Below are 18,811 nucleotides of genomic sequence, written 5' to 3'. Positions count from 1 at the left end.
GAATGCCATTGTCAGCTGTTGCCTGTGTGTGGCTCTCTTTGAGACTTCACGTGAGACTTGAAAATGAACTAAAGCTATAAGGAATATAAGAGACCGCAAAGCCACAGGGATGGCCTTGATGGCCAGGAGTTGCGTTCTGTAATTATCTGGTTTTACTGCTCTGTTATTGAAGTAACATATAGTGCTTGTGCATGTAGTGGGGTGATACCTGAAGCAGGAGACAGGGTTTCAAGTTAGCCTGTGAGGCAAAAATGCATTTGTTCAAAATTGCTCTTAAAATCGCTTAGGAACGTAAATGGTAGGGACTAACATTCCATCTACATGGGGACAGTTTCCCCAGCAGCAAGATGGAATAGTTCATACAGTGACATCGGTGGGGAAAATGTGACTCAGACAGTCGGTGAGCACGCCTTCAATCCCAGCACTTGGGAGGCAGAGGCAGGAGGACCTCTGTGAGTTCGAGGCTAGGAAGGCAAGTTCCAGGACAGCCAGCTCTTTTACACAGAGAAACCCTGTCTCAAAACAAACAAGCAAACAAACAAACAAACAAAGTGACTCTCTACACTGAAAGAACTTACTCAGCTTAATTAAATATTGTTGTTAAGGACAAGTACTCAGACTACTGAGGAAGAATACTTAAGCACTGAGTATATAAACGGGATAACGATACTACCTAAATTGTTATTTCCCAGCTTTCTTTTGTAATTTGAGCATATATAATAGAATTTGAGAATTAAATTCATGATAATGCATGACTCACTGTATTTGTATTTCTGGTGTGTGTGTGTGTGTGTGTGTGTGTGTGTGTGTGTGTGTGTGTGTTGTATAGTATGTGTATGTCTTAACACAGGCTGGCATGTAGCCCACATTGACTTCTAAATTGCTGTATACCCAAGGATAACTTTAAATCTCTGCTCATGTGTACTGGGATTACAGGCATGTGCCATTACATCTGGCTTTGTATTTGTAGTTTCTGCTTGCCCAAAATTATTTTTAAGAACGTGTACTAGTTGAGAGCTTAGTCTTTGAGACGTGGTAGAGCATGCTTGTAACTCCACTCCAGCATTTGTGAGGCTGAAGCAGGAGGTGTGAGCTTAAGTCCAGCCAGGGACACATTCTGATTTGCAGGCCAGCCTGGGCTGCCGTGGTGGTGACAGGTAGTTTTGGTTGTGGACTTGATTGTATTAAGAAACACCTAGGGCTTTAGTGAGGTCTTTGAGTGTGTCTGTGAGAGCTTTCTGAAGAGGATTAACTGATGGAGAGCCATCCTGAATAGTCCCATCTCTCTGTAGTGCAGTTACAGCCGCTGCCTTCTCCTCTCCCCCACGTCTTCCCTGCTGTGCTGGAACTTACCCTCTTAAACCAAGAGCCAAATAAGCCCTTCCTCTGGTCACAGCAACGAGAAGTAGCTAACACAGCGACACTCACAGTGTGCTCACGGCACTTCCTGTCTTTCCCTCTGATCACCTCTCTATAAAGTCAGCGTGAAAATAATATCTACTGTGTAGTATAGAGCCAGGGACACAGATCTGGCTGTAGTGATGGTATGTGCTGATTTGTGAGTGTGGTGTTAGACTACAAGGCCAGAGTTTTATTAGAATGACCTGTGACCCCATAGATCATCTTGCCTTTCCAGTCAAGCATTGCATGAAAGAGCTGCTGGCCGAGATTAGATGCTTACTATGAAAAGGGACAGAGCTGTGACTTTAAAAGGATTGAACCTACCTAAAAGAAGAGACCACTCTTAAAACTCAGAACAAAACAAATACACTTGTCAGGACACAAAATCAATCTTTGCATCCAGGCAAGTGGTAAGTAATTAAGGTAGTAGATTCCTACTCTGTGGATTGTTTCAACCCCAAAAGATGGTACTCTAGTATCAAAGGCAGACTTTTCTGGCAACATGAAGGATGAGTTGATAGGTTTTAGGTCTTGAGTGTGGGGCCAGGCAGGAGAGGCTTTACTTTAAAAGTGTGTCCCTGTTCAAAGGGGCAGTGCCGTGAGCCTGGACCTGGGCTATAGATGAACAGCAGAGAATTGCTAAAAAGGAAGCAACCTCTTTTGATAGAGGGAAACCTGTAGATCCACAGTGGAAGCATTTCCAGCACCAGGCTTGTCTTCTTTTATCATGGTAGCAAGTAAAGAGATGTCTTTGTGCTGTGAAAGAACACAGTCCCCAGGCTGCATGCGTGCCCTGACGCTCACAAGCGAGGCAGCGAGCCTCTGAGCCTGTCTGCTGGCCCAGCTTCGTCCCTCAGAGCTTCTCAGCTGCCTTAGTTTGCTGTGCACAATTCAGAAGAGCAAGATAAAGCTGTTCTAGGACAGCCAGAGCTACCTAGAGAAACCCTGTCTCGAAACAAAACAACAAAGGAACTTAACCCGACTCCCAAACTTCTTTTTCCTTAGGATATCCATATATATAAATGATATCCTCCGGTCATGAGGATCTCTTTCTGGCACTACAGATGACCTTTTTCCATTGCAGCATAGTATTCTAGCATTGGCTGTATTCTATTCAGAAAGTCTATTATTGGGCATTTGTGCTGTTTTTCATTCGTTTTTTATAAGCGACAGAGTGCTGGAAACATCATACACTCTTCTGTCTTTGCGTATGTTCCCATTTTTCTCCATAGGATAAATTCTGAAGAGTCTATCGATACATGTTAGACTAGTTCATAATGTTGTTGGTTTGCTCCGGGAACTGTAGCAATGCATGAGAAGGCCTGTGTTGTCTGTTCACTGTCTTCTTTCCTGATGTGACTAATTCATTATTTTAGTAACTTTCCCATCCTATGTGCTGAATGTTGGTGTCTTAATGACAAACAATATAGATACTTTTTTTTTTAACCTTGCCAGGATTTACTTTGGAAAACTACAATCTTTCTACATTGTTTGCTTGCTGTTACTCTATTTTGCAGGATGAAATAGCAGGTAAAGGTACCCGCAGCCAAGACTGACGATCTAAGTTCAGTTCCTGGGACGCAAAGAGTGGAAAGAACTTCCCAAAATTGCCCTCACCCCCCAGCACACCCCCTGCCTCCACACACACTCAGAGAAGGAAAAAAAAACATAAAAATAGGGACTGAAGCTGAGCAGTGGTGATGCATATCATTAGTCCCAGCACTCGGGAGGCAGAGGCAGGAGGATCTCTGAGCTTTAGGCCAGCCTGGTCTACAGACTACAGAGCCAGTTCCAGAACAGCCATGATACACAGAGAAACCTTGTCTGGAAAAAAAAAAAAAAAAAGGGCGGGGGGGGGGGGGGAAGGCCGGAGAGACGGCTCAGTGGTTAAGAGCACTGGCTGCTCTTCCAGAGGCCTGGGGTTCAATTCCCAGCACCCACATGGCAGCTCACAACTGTCTGTAACTCCAAGGTCTGCCGCCCTCACACAGACATACATGCAGGCAAAACACCAATGACATAAAAAAGAAGAATAGATAAATTTTTTAAAAGGGGTGGTGCTGGAGAGACGGCTCAGCAGTTTAGCACAGTAACTGTTCTGCCAGAGGACCCGGGTTCAATTCCCAGCACCCACATTGCAACCCACAAACGTGTAGCTTTAGTTCCAGTTCCAAGGAATTTGACACCCTCCTCTGGCCTCCAAGAGTACCAGGCACTTGTGATGCACAGACACACCTGCAGACAAAACACTCACACACATAAAGTAAAATAAATCGTAATAATAAGAGAATTTTGTAAAACTTCATTTATTCCTCATTAATGTCAGTACCTTTTTGTGTACTTATTAACTAGTAATCTCACCAATTACAGCCATCATTTTTTATTTTATTACTATTTATTGATTGTTACATAGTCATGTCTATCTTTCTCCACCTTAAAATCACGCACTTTTTCATCCCTTGGACTAACCAGGCTTTTTGGTTGCAAAACTAGAAACTGACAGTGGCCTACTTCAGTCACAGCGGTGTTGGGTCCTCCAGCATGCTAGAAGGCTGGACGGGAAGAGTCCAGGAAGTTTGCAGGCCGGCATCGGAGGAGGGCAGTGACGACAGGGATGGCCTGAGTTTGCTGCCGCCGCGCACATGACGGGTGGGGTCAGTGTGTGTTCTCACTTCATCTCGGTGTTTACCCTGTGCTTCATTGTCTGCTGTGGTAGCAAAGACAGCCAGAACCAGCTTTCACCATCTTAATATCCCGTGTAGAAAGAGGGTGCATCCCAGGCAGTGGGTGTGCAAACACCTTGATGTTCAGTCTCTAGAGGGCACATCCCAGGCAGTGGGTGTGCAAACACCTTGGTGTTCAATCTCTAGAGGGCACATCCCAGGCAGTGGATGTGCAAATAAACACCTTGGTGTTCGGTCTCTAGAGGGTGCATCCCAGGCAGTGGGTGTGCAAACACCTTGGTGTTCAATCTCTAGAGGGCACATCCCAGGCAGTGGGTGTGCAAACACCTTGGTGTTCAATCTCTAGAGGGCACATCCCAGGCAGTGGGTGTGCAAACACCTTGGTGTTCAGTCTCTAGAGGGCACATCCCAGGCAGTGGGTGTGCAAACACCTTGGTGTTCAGTCTCTAGAGGGCACATCCCAGGCAGTGGGTGTGCAAACACCTTGGTGTTCAGTCTCTAGAGGGCACATCCCAGGCAGTGGGTGTGCAAACACCTTGGTGTTCGGTCTTTTGACCTGTTTTGGGCGTGTAGGCATCAGTGAGCCAATCATGGCAAAGGGCATGCAGTCTTGGGTTGACCAGGCCAGGGTCACATAGCCATCCCTGGTATTGAGAGTGGAATCGACTGGAATGAAAACCGGGGAGGAGCGGGACTTTGCACTGCGCAGGGAGCTCTTCTGGAAGGAAGGGGCCAGGTGCAGCAAAGGAATCAGTGTTCTCTATGCTGCGCCGTGACGCCTGCAGAATTCACGGGCTTCTACACTCAGCTGTGCAGAACGCTGCACAATGTATTTGTTACATCTGTTTTTTTTCGTACTATACATCAGTCACTAGGAGGAAGGATACTAAAATGCCAATAAGGCTGCATGAGAGCCTACCTTAAAAAAATTAGTATCAACTGATCAGTCAGTAAAATGCCAATATGGAAAGTGAGTCTCACTCTCTATAATTAATTATAAAAAGAGCTGGTTGTAGTGGCAGACTTCAGTAGGGTATGCTAAAGATGTGGAGTCAGGAGGATCAGGAGTTTGAGGCCAGCCTGGGTCATAATCAGTTATAGTAAATGAAAGAAAGCTGCTTTTTATTGTACACAGGGAGCATGGATTCTTTTTTTTTTCCTTTTTTTTTTTTTTTTTTTTTTTTTCTGGAGCTGAGGACTGAATCCAGGGTCTTGTAGGCAAGTGCTTTACCACTGAGCTAAATCCCCAACCCGCAGCATGGATTCTTAATATGCAAGATTCGTATACGGTAAAGATGTAAATTTTATTGAAATCCTGTGTGGTATCTGATATAGACATGGTTAGAGGCCTAGATAGTAGCATATACTAGGAAAGCTAAAAATATAAAGCTAGGAAAAAGAAAAAAACAATCTCAATCACATGCCTAAAAGTGTCACTTCTCTATGTGGGACAAGGTGGTCCTCCAGTCCTTTTAGGCCATTCCCCTGTTTGAGTCGCCGCTTGCTCTCTTATAAACATTTTCTCTCATGAATGTCGGTAATGTCCTGTGACAAGCAGAGAAACATCAGGAAAACACCGTGCTGTCATGAAACAAACATGGGTCTTGAGTGTGTCCCCTGGTGGGGAAATGATGTGATAACAACCTCAAAATGTAAGGGTAAATGGTTATGTAATAATAGTAACTTGTCACAGTAATTTGAAGTTACATTTGGGAGGAAAGTACCACTTTCTTAGAATATCCTTTGTGAGGTCCAGGATATTATTCATAGGTAGTTGTGTTTAAAAAAACAAACCAAACAAAACTCTCTCTCTCTCTCTCTCTCTCTCTCTCTCTCTCTCTCTCTCTCTCTCTCTCTCACACACACACACACACACACACACACACACACACACACACACACACACACACACACACACACACCCCTTTAGTCCCAGCATGGGAGGCAGATCTCTGAGATCTGAGAGCCTGGTCTATAATGCCAGTTCCAGGACAGCCAAGACTGTTACACAGGAAACCCTGTCTTGAAAAACAAAAACAAAATAAGCAAATAAGCCAGGCTGCATTTCTGAACATGGCCTTGGGTATGCTTGTTCACGGACTTGTTTAGTTTTGGATCCCAGGATCTAGGCTGGGCCTTGGTTGTAAGAACAAGAGCTCTGACTGAGCTGTGGCCCCAGACCTCAGTCTCTCTTGATAGGTGTGGTCTAGCTGTGGTAGAAGCTTCTCTGGGGACCAAAGGCAGGCTGCCATGTCCCAGCCAGGGTTTCCCCAGTGCTTGAGGTTCCGTGACATGGGGCCCTGGTGTGCGACCATAGTGGTCTCTGCTTCTGAAGTGAAGGAGTGCTCTGGAGTTAACCCAGCCCAGCCCAGCCCAGCCTGTGTGGGTTGATCAGCACTTTTGCGTATTGATGGTCTTATTATTTTGACACTTTGCAGTTGAATGATTTATACAATTTTTAGCTCTTGGGCAAACATTATATTTGGTGTCTAAGTACAGAATTTAGCAGTAAATAATTTTATGACAGACCACATTTGGTATGCCTAGTTATTCAGGGACTTACACACACACACACACACACACACACACACACACACACACACACACACACACGGAGGGACTTTTTAGTCATACTTCCTCTCTGTTCTTAGTCATCTGTTCCTTTTATGGTAGTTATTAGCAAGTGGCCCTCAGCCTTCTGTAACGGTCAACAGTGTGAGCTCGTTCCAGCCTTGGCTGTGGTACTCCGTGCAGTTTAATTACAGGATAGTCAGAGCACACTTGTGAAAACATCATCTTAGTGTTGGTAGAGTCTCCACATGGCAGAACCACAGTTGGTAGTAGATCAAGCTCTTGAGATCTCTGGAAGAATTTCCTCTCTTAGGGTATCATGTTCTCTCCTCGTACACTACTTCCTGTCATCCATCACATTGGAACTAGTAACAAGAGAACGAAAGTCAATGTTAATGAGGTGTTGCTTTAATGCATAGGAAAGACGACGTTTTCTTCATTCTAGGCAATCAGAAGTGTTGTGCACTTTTAGCGACCTGACCCTGGTGGTCCTGGCAATTCAGTGTTGCACAATTGCATCGTCCTGCCTTCCTGAGTACGGAGGAGCCCAGTGTTCACCACCACCTGTCCTTCCCACCTGTAACAGCCATGCTAAACTGCGATCCTGTAAGGGTGCACCAGAAGCATTTCTTGTCGCCTTTTCTAAATGTCTGATAAACATCACCCCAACTTCTTCTAACCCTTCTGCTCTCTCCTCAAACCAATAGGCCCGGTTCCCTAAACTGTCTGTCATTCTCCTGTATCTGAAAGACACTGGGACAGGGCTTGAAAACAGCTCTAAAGGTAATGATTAATTAAGGTAAGAAAACAAAGATTTTGGTTGATGAGTCAGATGAAATGGTAGGTCTTCCTCCAGACCTCCGGCAAGGCAGTGTGTTGCAAAATATCTTCTAAGGTCTGGCAGGCAGATGACTCAGTATGTCCCGACAGACTCCTTGTCTCTCCCCTGGGCCCCTGCCTTCCTTTCCCAAGTTCTCTACCTCCTCCCCTCTGTCCTGCAGTCATCTAAACTGGAATCCCACTCCAGCCTCCCCGCCCTCCTCTCTTCGCATCCAGTCCCCTGACCTCTTGGGATGGTGCAGTTAGGTCCTGGCTCCTCTCGTCCTCAGCTGTCTTACCCAGCAATGATAAGCAGGGACATTTATCTACTGTAATCTACTGCAGATTCCATTTTCTTTCTGTACCATGGCATGGAGAAGTTTGGAACAAACACACACACACACACACACACACACACACACACACACACACACACGATGCCCCAGTGACTCCTGGCTTCATCACTGCCACCTCCTGAATGCATTTAATGTTATAATTGCATCTGAAAAGTCTCGGTGTCCTAAATGGACTTTGCCATTTCATCCTGGTCTTGACCATCAGTTCTCTGCCTCTCCCTGCTTCTGCAGGTCAGATTTGCACAATCTAAATGTTCTCTCTTCCTTGGCCTCACTAGGCACAGTTGTGACTTTGTGACTCCAGAGTTTATGCCCCTAACAACTGTACTGTGGTGAGCCAGTTTGCTCTCGCCCTAGAATTACACTACCTGGGTTCAGATCCCTATGAGAGAGGGACCATTTTGTCCATTAACTGATGACGAAACCTGGGCGCATGGAGGGTTTAAGACCTGTGGCCACAGAGCTGGTAAAAGGAGGAATCAAGTTTGATCTCAGGCACTTCACCACCACACCAGGCTACCTCCTAGTGAGTGCTTCTTAAATATGTTAGAACAAATGAGAGCCAGATAAATAGGCCTGTGAGGGAGTGTGGACAAAATCTAACAGAAAGAGATGTGGCTAAGAAGGAAATCATCAGGCCAGGCATGGTGGTGCACCCCTTTAATCCCAACACTCTTTGTTTTTTGAAGAGAGGGTTTCTCTGTGTAGCTCTGGCTGTCCTGGAACTCACTCTGTAGCCCAGGCTGGCCTCGAACTCACAGAGATCCTCCTGCCTCTGCCTTCCGAGTGCTGGGATTAAAGGCGTGTGCCACCACTGCCCAGCTAAACCCAACTCTCTTGAGGCAGAGGCAGGTGGATCTCTGTGAGTTCTGACCAGCCTGATCTACATAGAAAGTTACAGGCCAGCCGGAGATACACGGTAAAATTCAGTCTCAAAACAACAACAAAGAAACAAAGAATAAACAACAAAAGCTTTCCAAAGCTGAAACCACTCAAATCAAGAGAAAGATTGAGTAAAAGAAACACTTATAACCATAACACCAGGAATAACCAGTGCTAATGACCAAGAGTGTGTCTGGTCCTTTCAGATGTTTCTTGGTTTGAATGCTGCTTCATTAAGAACACAAACTTCCTTTAATCCCAGCACTTGGGAGGCAGAGACAGGCGGATCTCTGTGAGTTCGAGGTCAGCCTGGTCTACAGAGTGAGTTCCAGGAAAGGCGCAAAGCCACACAGAGAAACCCTGTCTCAAAAAACCAAAAACAAACAAACAAAAAAAAAACACCCCAAAACACCAAAAAAAGAAGAACACAAACTCAATACCTCAGATTAGTTTAAAACTAAAATTTAAGCCGGGCGGTGGTGGCGCACGCCTTTAATCCCAGCACTCGGGAGGCAGAGCCAGGCCGATCTCTGTGAGTTCGAGGCCAGCCTGGGCTACCAAGTGAGTTCCAGGAAAAGGCGCAAAGCTACACAGAGAAACCCTGTCTCGAAAAACAAAACAAAACAAAACAAAACAAAACAAAACAAAAAAACAAACAAGAAAAACCCCTAAAATTTAAATTTTATTTTAGGGGTTAGAGAGATGACTCAGGTTAAAAGTGCTTACTGCTCTTGCAGAGTGATATTTTATTTGTGCTTTAATAAATAAAGCTTGCCTGGAGATCAGAGGAAAAAAACCAAGCTATTATAACTAACTAAACACAAAAGTCATGCAATGTTAGCACACGCCTTTAATCCTATCACTTGGGAGGCAGCGATCTGTCTGGATCTCTGTGAGTTCAAGACACTGGAAACAGCCATGTGAGGTGGCACACGCTTTAAATTCCAACACTAATTAACCATGAAGGTCTGTACAGACAAACAGGAAGTGACAGAGCTGGGCAGGAAGAGGAAGTGATGTAGCTGGACAGAGAGCAAATCAGCAAGGCCCATAGGCGTGGGTAGACAGGAAGTCACTTGCGTTTGGAAGCTGAGGTATCAGTGAGGTGAGGTTGGCTGTGGCTGTTCCTATTCCTCTGATCTCTCTCAGGCTTTAACCCCTATATCTGGCTCCGTGATTATTTTTTATTTAATAAGACCATGTAGAAATTCGTCTACAGCAGAGGACCCAGGTTTAAATCCCAGTACCCACATCAGGTAGCTTACAACCACCTGCAACTCCAGCTCCAGGAGATCTGGCACCTGTCCTCCGTGGGTGCCAGCACACACGTGTACATGCCCCCCTCATACACACACATGATTAAAAACAAATCTTTTTAAATTGTAGTATTCTACACATATGCTAATGTTTCATGGTATGTATGTGAAGGGCAGCTTTATAGAGTCTGGTCTCTCCACCTTCAAGTTGGCCTCTGGGGTCACACTCAGGTGTGTGTGGCAAGTGTCCACCTACTGAGCCTTCCTCACTGGCCCTAAAATACGTTACAGTGAGGATTTTTTTGTCCATCACCATTGAGTAAATACCTCAGATAACTAGCAAACTGGACAGAAATACATGAAAGGACTGTTTCATATACTAGACACCAGGCAGCGTGGGCCTAATGTCTGACAGAGTGAGTCCTGAGGTCACCATTGGTTCTGCTAAAGCGTGACCCATCTGTAGTGTGCCTGAGCTGAAGAAAGAGGTAGGGGTCAGTGAAGCTAAAGAGCTTGGTGTGTGTGAGGGCAGATGCCAGAGAGGACGGAACCATGCAGAAAAAGAGCCCCACATATCTACATAGGGTCCCTTAAGTCAGGAGAACACAAAGCTGGGTGTACCTTCAGTTAAACTTGTATGGCCAGTGTGTGGGTGGGTCCCAGAGCACCCCCGAGTTTGGTCATATGCTGGGAGAACTCACAGGACCTAACATACAATCACACTTATGACTACGATGTAATCCAGTGGAAGGACACAAAGCCCCCCCCCCCAAAAAAAATCAGCAAAGGGAAGAGGCATGTGGAGTGAAGTCAGGAGCACAAGATTCTAAGAATCCCCTCCCGGTGACATCATACAGGATGCAGAACACTTCATTTCCTTAGCAACGAGTTGTGATGATGGGTATGTATGAAATGTTGACTACTAGTGAAGCTTCTCCGAGCCTTGGTGCTCGAGTTTTTATTAGGGCCAGTCCTGCTCTGTTAACTGGACTCTGCATGCTGGGCAGAGAACTAGGAGAGACTCCAGGGGACATTTGGCAATATCTGGAGACATTCTGTATTGTCACAACTGGGAGTTGCTGCTGCCATGTGGGATGGAAGCCAGGAATGCTGTGGAACAGCTGCATTCCACAGTCGCCCCAGGAATGGTGTGGCCTCAGATGTCAGTAGAGCCAACGTTGAGAAGCCCTCATCCAGACTCTGACAGAATTTAAGAACAAGTTGGAAAAGATCAAGTTAATTTGCAGGTGACTTAAAATGTTGGCCAACTTAAAAAAAATGATTGTTCTTTGATAATTTCATACCTGTATGCAAGGCATTCTGGTCATGCTCTCCTCCCGGCCCTCACTTCCTCCCCCCACTGCCAGCTTCCTTTCCTCCCTGGAGGTTCCTTTCCCAGATCTGTGACTCGTGGTTTTATTTCCGGACCCATTTAGTGTAACCCTGGATTCCAGCCCGGCGTGGCTGCCATTGGGCACAGCAGCTAAGGCGGTGACCCCCCTTTGCCTGAATCTCCTGTAGGAAATAGTTCAGCAGTGAGAGGTAGTGCCCCCCGAGTCCGTCCTCCATTCTCTGTATTTATTTGGGGGCGTTTGTTTGTAGATACAGTTTCACTTGGCTGGTCTAGAGCTTGCTATGTAGACCAGACTGGCCTCTGCCTTCTTAGTGCTGGGGTTAGAGGCCTGTGCTGCCCTGCCTGGCCTCCCCATGCTCAGCAGTCTGTTCGTGGACACCGTGTTTTACAGACCCACTACATCTCTAGTTGTTGCCTTAATGACTGCAACGCATTAATGACTGCAATGGCTGTGTATTTCCAAAAGATAACATTTTGCAGCCTTTCTCTCTACCTGCCTCCCTGCGGGGGGCCCCCCCCCGCTCCCCCTTCCCCCACAATTTTCCTTGAACTTTGGTGGGGATATAACCAATGCTTGGTTTAGGACTGAGTACCCATCCATGATTTATTCTCAGCACTCTGTGCAGCCATGAGTCTGCATTCATTAACAGTTTATTGGGAAGAGAGACTTCTCTGATTCAGTTGAGAGTGGCAATTGTCTGTGGATATAAATATAAAAAAATCTATGTCTGTGGATATAAATACACACACACACACACACACACAGAGAGAGAGAGAGAGAGAGAGAGAGAGAGAGAGAGAGAGAGAGAGAGAGAGAGAGATCGCTGTAAAGAGGCCTGGAAGTGACTAGCTAGCAGGACCGATACGATATCAGTGTGATCAAGGGTTTAAGATAAAGACATGAACACATAAGCACATTTAAACCAGACTTTCTAAAGCTGGAAAACACAGCATCTGAAATGAAAACATCACTGACTGGGCATCACAGCAGATGAGAAACTGTAGCGGAAGATCTGTGGACTTGCCAGTGTGGTACTTGGGGGAACATGGCTGTAAAAGAAATGGACAGAGAATCTTATTAAGTGACCCAGGACACAGTCTAAGGGCAAACATAAATGGAATAAAATGAGACTCGAAGTACTCAAATTTGATGAAAATCAGAAGCTCTGTGAACCGAAAGAGAGTGACACAAAACTACATTGTAACCACATCTGCTTTAAAAAAAGAAAAGAAAAAGACCATGATATTGACAGAAATGTCAAATAAAAAGCATAAAAGTTTTATCTAGAGAGTTAATACTCCCTATCAGGAACCGTGAGGCAGAAGACTGTAGAATTAAGACAGCAGAAGTATGTGTTCAAGGTGTTGGAGGAAAGCCAGCGGGAAACCACAGATGAGGTGAAAGCCCTCGGAAATGAAGATACACCGTGCCGTTTCAACACCGAAAGCTGAGCGAGCAGCAGACCTGCACATCAGGAAGGATGAAGGAAGTCCTCAAGTTGAAACAAGAGCCCAGATGGAAACTTAGACGCAGACAAAGAATAATAGCACCGGAAGCGGTGAATATCTAAATAAATGTGAAAGACTCCATTCTAGAACACAGCACTGGAGGGATGTCTCAGTGGTTAAGGGTGCCTTCTGCTCGAGAACGGATCTGACTGAGTTCAGTGCCCTGCACCACATCAGGCAGCTCACAGTCCTCCATAACTCAGCTCCAGGGGGTCTAAGGCCTTTGCCTTTGTGTACTTGACTTTCACTTGCACATAGCCGCACATGCACTTGTGTACACACACACACACACACACACACACACACACACACACACACACACACAAATATAAATCTTAAAATAGTTAAAACAAATATAATAGCATTGTATTATGGTATTTAGAAATTACATGGAAATAAAATATATGGAACCAGTAGACCAGGAACAATCTCAAATGTATCCAGAGTGGTCTTGGTGTTCTTTGAAGGTTGAATCCTCAGTTTAAAACGTGTGAGGCCGGAAAGGCCGCTCAGTGGTTGAATGCTTCCTGCTCTTACAGAGGCCCTGGGTTCACTTCCCAGCATCCATATCAAATGGCTTTCAACTTCCTCTAACTCCAGCTACTTAGGGATCCAGTGCCCTTTTCTGGTGCCTCTGGATATCTGTAGATACATGGCATTCACTCACAAATGCAACTGTTTATGCACATGCACATACATGCACAAATAAAATAAAAATTTTAAATTAAAATGTATATTGTAAGCATAATAAAATAACTGATATGCAAATAGAAAAATAAAATACTCAGTCCAAAAAGAGAAGAAAAAATAAACAAAAGACAATTTTGTTGTTTCTTCTGAGAAGAAAGAAAATAAATAGCAAGGTGCTAGACCTGAACCCACCCACACCAGGAAACACACTAGCTGTCGATGGCTCAGGGAGCCGGCGTGGGGTGGGGGGCCGGACCCAAGTGTCAGAAAGAAACATCGGTGACTATAAATGTAGAGAAAGTAGATTCAGAATAAAAAAAAAATATTACCAGGAATAAGAAAGACATTTTATAATGATTATAGTACTTTAAAGAATATGTCCTCAGATTGTTTTACACTTTTTTAAGAAGTAGAATTCTCTCCTTGAGTGTGGATTGAACTTGGTGACTGACGGTGCTATGGCAGGAGCTGGAGCTGGGCTCAGTGGCTGAGAGTTCCTAGAGGAGGTGGGTCAGCACCCATGGCGCCGGGGGACGGGACGGGCACGGGGGACGGGGACTAGCAACCACCTGTAACTCCAGCTCTAGGGGACCCAAGGGGATCTGATGCCTCGGGCTACCTTGGGCACCAGCACACACTTGCATACACATGCACATAATTACAAGTAGTGAAAACAAATCTTTCCTAAAAGGTCCTGTAACTTCCAGCTTGGTTGTTCCCTCTGGAGCCATTTATACTGGTGAAGGTTGGGTGCTTCTTGATTTTGTGATAATGAACTTTTTCATTTCTCAGGTCATTCTTAGTGTGTGCCTCGCCCTCCCCACCCTGCCGCCTCTGCCTTGCTGTATTAGTCCTAAGGGTCTCCTAGTCCTGCCCGTGTGTGTGTGTGTGTGTGTGTGTGTGTGTGTGTGTGTGTGTGTGTGCGCGTGTGCATGCTGGCATTTATGGTGACCTTAATTTTCTTACCAAGGCTTATTTGACAAATGGCATCTTTCAAATGAATTTTTTGAAATCTGTAGAATTTCCAGTAAAATACCTTTGCATATAGTGGGCCATAAATAGTGAAATTAATTCTAGCACTTAAATTTAATGTAGAACTAAGAAATTTATATTGTCGAGTTCACAGAGAGCAATCATCGATCCTGCAGATAAAAGATGAAGAAAATATTTCCAGTGTAGTTTGGTAATTCTATGGAGACTCACAGGCTAGCTCTTATTAGGTCACATTGCCTAAGAGGAGGGTGGGGGCAGACGCTCAGCTCGTGCTGATGTTGGAATGTGGTGGTGATCGTGGTAGGAACTGTCCCTTACGTGACGGAGCTGCCCCTCACCTAGAGGCAGTTTGTGTTCTCTCCCTTCTGTGGGTTTCTCAAGCCGGTCCTAGAAGTGTGCTTGTTTTAGTGTCTAGCCTCCACCGGGAGCTCATCTCACATGTACTTTTCCTGTTTTTTTCTGGATTGTACCTTGCCTTTGTACTTAGCAGAGTAATGGGAACACGGCTGGTATCAAGATAGATTTGCTCACTGGATCAGCTAAACCACAGCAGGGTCTTAGAACTTCCTCTGTGTTGTAGCAGGAAATTCCAAAGCAGGAGCCCTGGATAGTCCCGGCAGAAGTTTCCATTGCCAGGGGCCCTGATGGGCCACCATCTCTGTACACTTAGGTCCCTTCTGGCACTTTGCACAAGGCGCAGAGGCTCTGTGGGAATCTGTGTGCTTTTAGAGGTCATTCTTTCCAAGGCCTGAGGAAGGTGCAGGGCAGTCATTTGGAATAAAGACCAAGAAGGACCCCAGGAAGAAAGTTCTGCAGGTTCACTTTGGAAGAGATCTTTACCTCTGAAAAGGGAAGGGATTTCTGTACACCCACCCCTGCCACCCCCACTCCGGCTCCGCTCTATCACATCCTCCCTAAACACCAAGTGCAAAGATGGCTTTTCAACCCCGCCAGTATTGTGAAAGCCTTGGAGTTGGATGAGTCATGTGGATGGATTGTACAGTATGAATTCTTTCTCAATGAAACTTTAAAAAAATGCTGCTCTGCTCATTTGAGCTTTACAGAAATCAACCTGAAGGAACTCCCTCACTCTGTCTCTCTCTCTGTCTCTCTCTCTCACACACACACATACACACACACACCTATTGTGTATGTGTAAGAGTCTGTTTGGAGGTAGGAACTGCAGAGACTGAAGATACAGATATTTAATTTGCTGGTGTTTAAATGTTCCCCAAATCTAAAGCATTTAGAAATGTGGTTGTTGTTATTTATACCTCTCATGAGTTTTACAGCATTTTGTAAATCTCACAGAATTCCATTCAGTTATAATCAAGATGATATTTTATTTTGATTGAAAAGAGTATGGAATCTTTATAATTACATAATATAGGCTATTACTTTGAAATGAAGTCCTTGGTCCAAAAGATTAAAATAAAATGAATTATTTGAGCAACTTTCAAAGACCAGTTGCTGGTGTAGAAATTGTAGCTGTAAACATTCTTTTTTCAGATCACGTATACAAAGTGTCTTGGTCCTGGCTGCCTCACCTTTTCCTCTCACTCCCTCTGGGCACCCCTCTAACATGTCCTCTCTCTTTTGGAGGTGGGAGGGTAGCCCACTGAGTCCTGTTCATGCTGCCTGCTCGATACTGGCTTGATCTCGTGCGTGTCTTGTGTGGAAGACAGCGTTTTGCAGCACATCTCCCCGCCTCCAGCCCTTCTCTTCTCTCTGCCTCCTCTTTCAGGATGTTCCTCAGCCCTGTAGGGGTTGATACAGATGTTCCTCAGCCCTGTAGGGGTTGATACAGATGTTCCTCAGCCCTGTAGGGGTTGATACAGATGTTCCTCAGCCCTGGAGGGGTTGATACAGATGTTCCGTTTAGAGCTGGGCACTCCGCAGTCACTGAGTCCCAGCACTTTGACCAGTTGTGAGTCTCTACATTACCTGCTGCTAATGCAGAAGAAGCTCCTCTGGCCAAGGTTGAGGGGTAAGCATTTAGACAACATATCTATTTAGCAAAACCATAGTGGTGGATTTCCTCTTAGGTCCTATGACCTCTGGACCGTGGCTCTTGACCGGGTTTACAGTGCCTGGCATGAATTCCTTCCTGGGGAGCAGGCCTCCAATCCAAGCAGTTGGTTACCCCCGGAACCATCCTGCCATTATTGCCCAGTGCACACATCCTGCCTGGCACGTCCGCATTGCAGCATTCAGAGTTCATCGCCTAGTAATAACACTACTAATGCCTTTTCTGTACTAGCAGCTCATATACAAAGCTGCTATGACACTCCAGATAATGTAGTACTCTTCAGAGACAGGATCGCACTGTGTGGCTCAGACTGGCCTTGAACTTCCAACCTTCCTGCCTGAGAGCTGTATGTTTCTCTTATTATCACACATACATTTCTTCTAAGTTCCCAGTGTTTTTTAAAAATTGAAAAAAAAAATCATTAAATGAAATGTATATATACCTTTCCAAAATAGTAATCTCTTACCACTGGCATTAGTTTTTGTAATATTTGTGTTATTTTTTGCTATGTAACAAATTAACTTAAAACAATAAACATTTATTTATCAAGAATTCGAGTCTCAGGGCTGGAAAGATGGCTCAGTGGCTAAGAGCACTTGCTGCTCTTCCAGAGGACCTGGGTTTGGTTCCCAGAACCCACATGGGGGCTCACAACCATCTGTAACTTTAGATCCAGGGAATCCAACACCCTCTTCTGGTCTCAGCAGGCACACACATGGCATACACACACAGACACACACATGTAAATAAAAGAAGACAAATGAATGTTGAAAGAAGAATTTAAGTGTGGCCTTCTTGGACACTTGTGTCATAGGTGTGTCCGTGTCAGACAAGGGACACAGTCTTGTTTAAAGGCTAGAATGACCTGGTCAAGGCGCAGGTTCCAGTTCCTTAAGGGCAGTTGGACGGAGCGCCTTAATATGAACGTGGATCGAGAGCGGCTCGGTGTGCAGCTGGATTCCATCAGCAAGCGCGAGAGTAAGAGAAGGCCCGCGAGATGAAAGCCACAGTCTGAGCCTCCTCTCGAAAGCAAGGCCCCTCTGTCACAGCAAAGGAAGGGCATTTCACAAGAAAGTGAGTACCAAAGGCAGGAGTCACTGGAATCACCCCGGAGCCTGCGTACCCTGTTCCTCTCAGAAAGTTCTGTATAACATGTGTTTTAATTTAGATTTAATTTGTACCACTGACTCTGAGGTATCTTGAAAATACTAGTGATGCTCAAAGATAAGCAGATGGGAGCCGGGGTGACGGCGCACCACACTTTGTCTCACTTTCCGTCTCCTCCTCTGTCTGGGGTGACTCAAACTCATGAACACAGCAGCTGGGGCTGGGGTGCCAGGGCCTGGAGTCCAGGCCGAGGCCGGAGGGCTGCTTGACTTCTGGAGTTTTAAGCCAGTCAGGAGTGAGTGAAACGAGATCCCTTCTCAAACAAAATCGCAGTTAGGAGAAACTGAGTAGGTGGGTGGACCAGGCCAGAAGTAGCAGCTCTTGTATCCTAGGTACCAAAACACTGCCACATGTCACGCCCAGCCACCACAGAGGCTAGGACATGTCGTCTGAGCAGCATCGGACTCGAACCCATTTTGCTGTGGAAGAAAGGAGTGCAAGTGTTGGAGGGGAAATCAGGAGTGTCTGCCGAAGCTTTCGGGAGCGCACAAGTGGGAACCACACGGTTGCACATGATGTAGTCCGCCCACAGCCGAGCAAATCCTGTCCCCACTCAGAGCTGCTTACTCGTTTGGTTTTGGTTTTAAAATTTATTTCTATGTGTCTGGATGTTTTGCCTAGATGTCTGCAAGGGCACCGTGTGTGTGCCTGGTGCCTGCAGAGGCCAGAAGGGGTATTGAGTTCACTGGGACTGAACTTGGAAGTGACTGCTAGCTGCCACATGGGTGCTGGGAGTCGAACGTGGGTCCTTTGGAAGAGCAGACAGTGCTCTTAACCATTGAGTCATGTCTCCAGCCCCAGAGCTGACGATCTTGACTAGCACTGGTGGTCACTAACTAGGTTATGGGGTTTCACAAACCTCTAGAGACTGAGAGGAAGCCTAGGGAAAGGCAGGCACCCCGGCAGCCATGAAAACTGAGGGCTGAACGTCCAGTAGCTAGTCTAGACGGACAACAGACTGAGGCAAAGGCAAGCTGGCAGCGTCGAGGAGTGTGAGACAGAGGCAGGAGTCCTGGGGACTGGTGGGGGCCTGGAGGCTTTGTACACACAGGAAAACGCTGACGTTGACTGATGATGATGATGATGATGATGACTCTCTC

At 45.7% G+C, this 18,811-nt stretch overlaps 1 protein-coding gene across 2 annotated transcripts in view; it reads left to right on the top strand.

Annotated features, from left to right (window-relative positions):
• Window positions 1–18,811, top strand: part of Sertad2 (SERTA domain containing 2) — a 114,906-nt gene that overhangs the window by 39,227 nt on the left and 56,868 nt on the right. The window contains exon 1 of one of the 2 annotated variants that reach the window (XM_037208961.1): window positions 9,953–11,216. The exons of the other annotated variant lie outside the window; for it this stretch is intronic. The gene's annotated coding sequence lies outside the window, so the exon portion shown is untranslated. Of the gene's footprint in view, window positions 1–9,952; window positions 11,217–18,811 lie in introns of those variants that run through there. 2 annotated transcript variants of the gene reach the window in all.

The sequence above is a fragment of the Peromyscus leucopus genome, chromosome 10, assembly GCF_004664715.2.
Source record: "Peromyscus leucopus breed LL Stock chromosome 10, UCI_PerLeu_2.1, whole genome shotgun sequence".
Classification (NCBI taxonomy): Eukaryota; Metazoa; Chordata; class Mammalia; order Rodentia; family Cricetidae; genus Peromyscus; species Peromyscus leucopus.
Note: the sequence above shows the minus strand (reverse complement) of the source record. Positions and strands in the feature narration are given on the sequence as shown.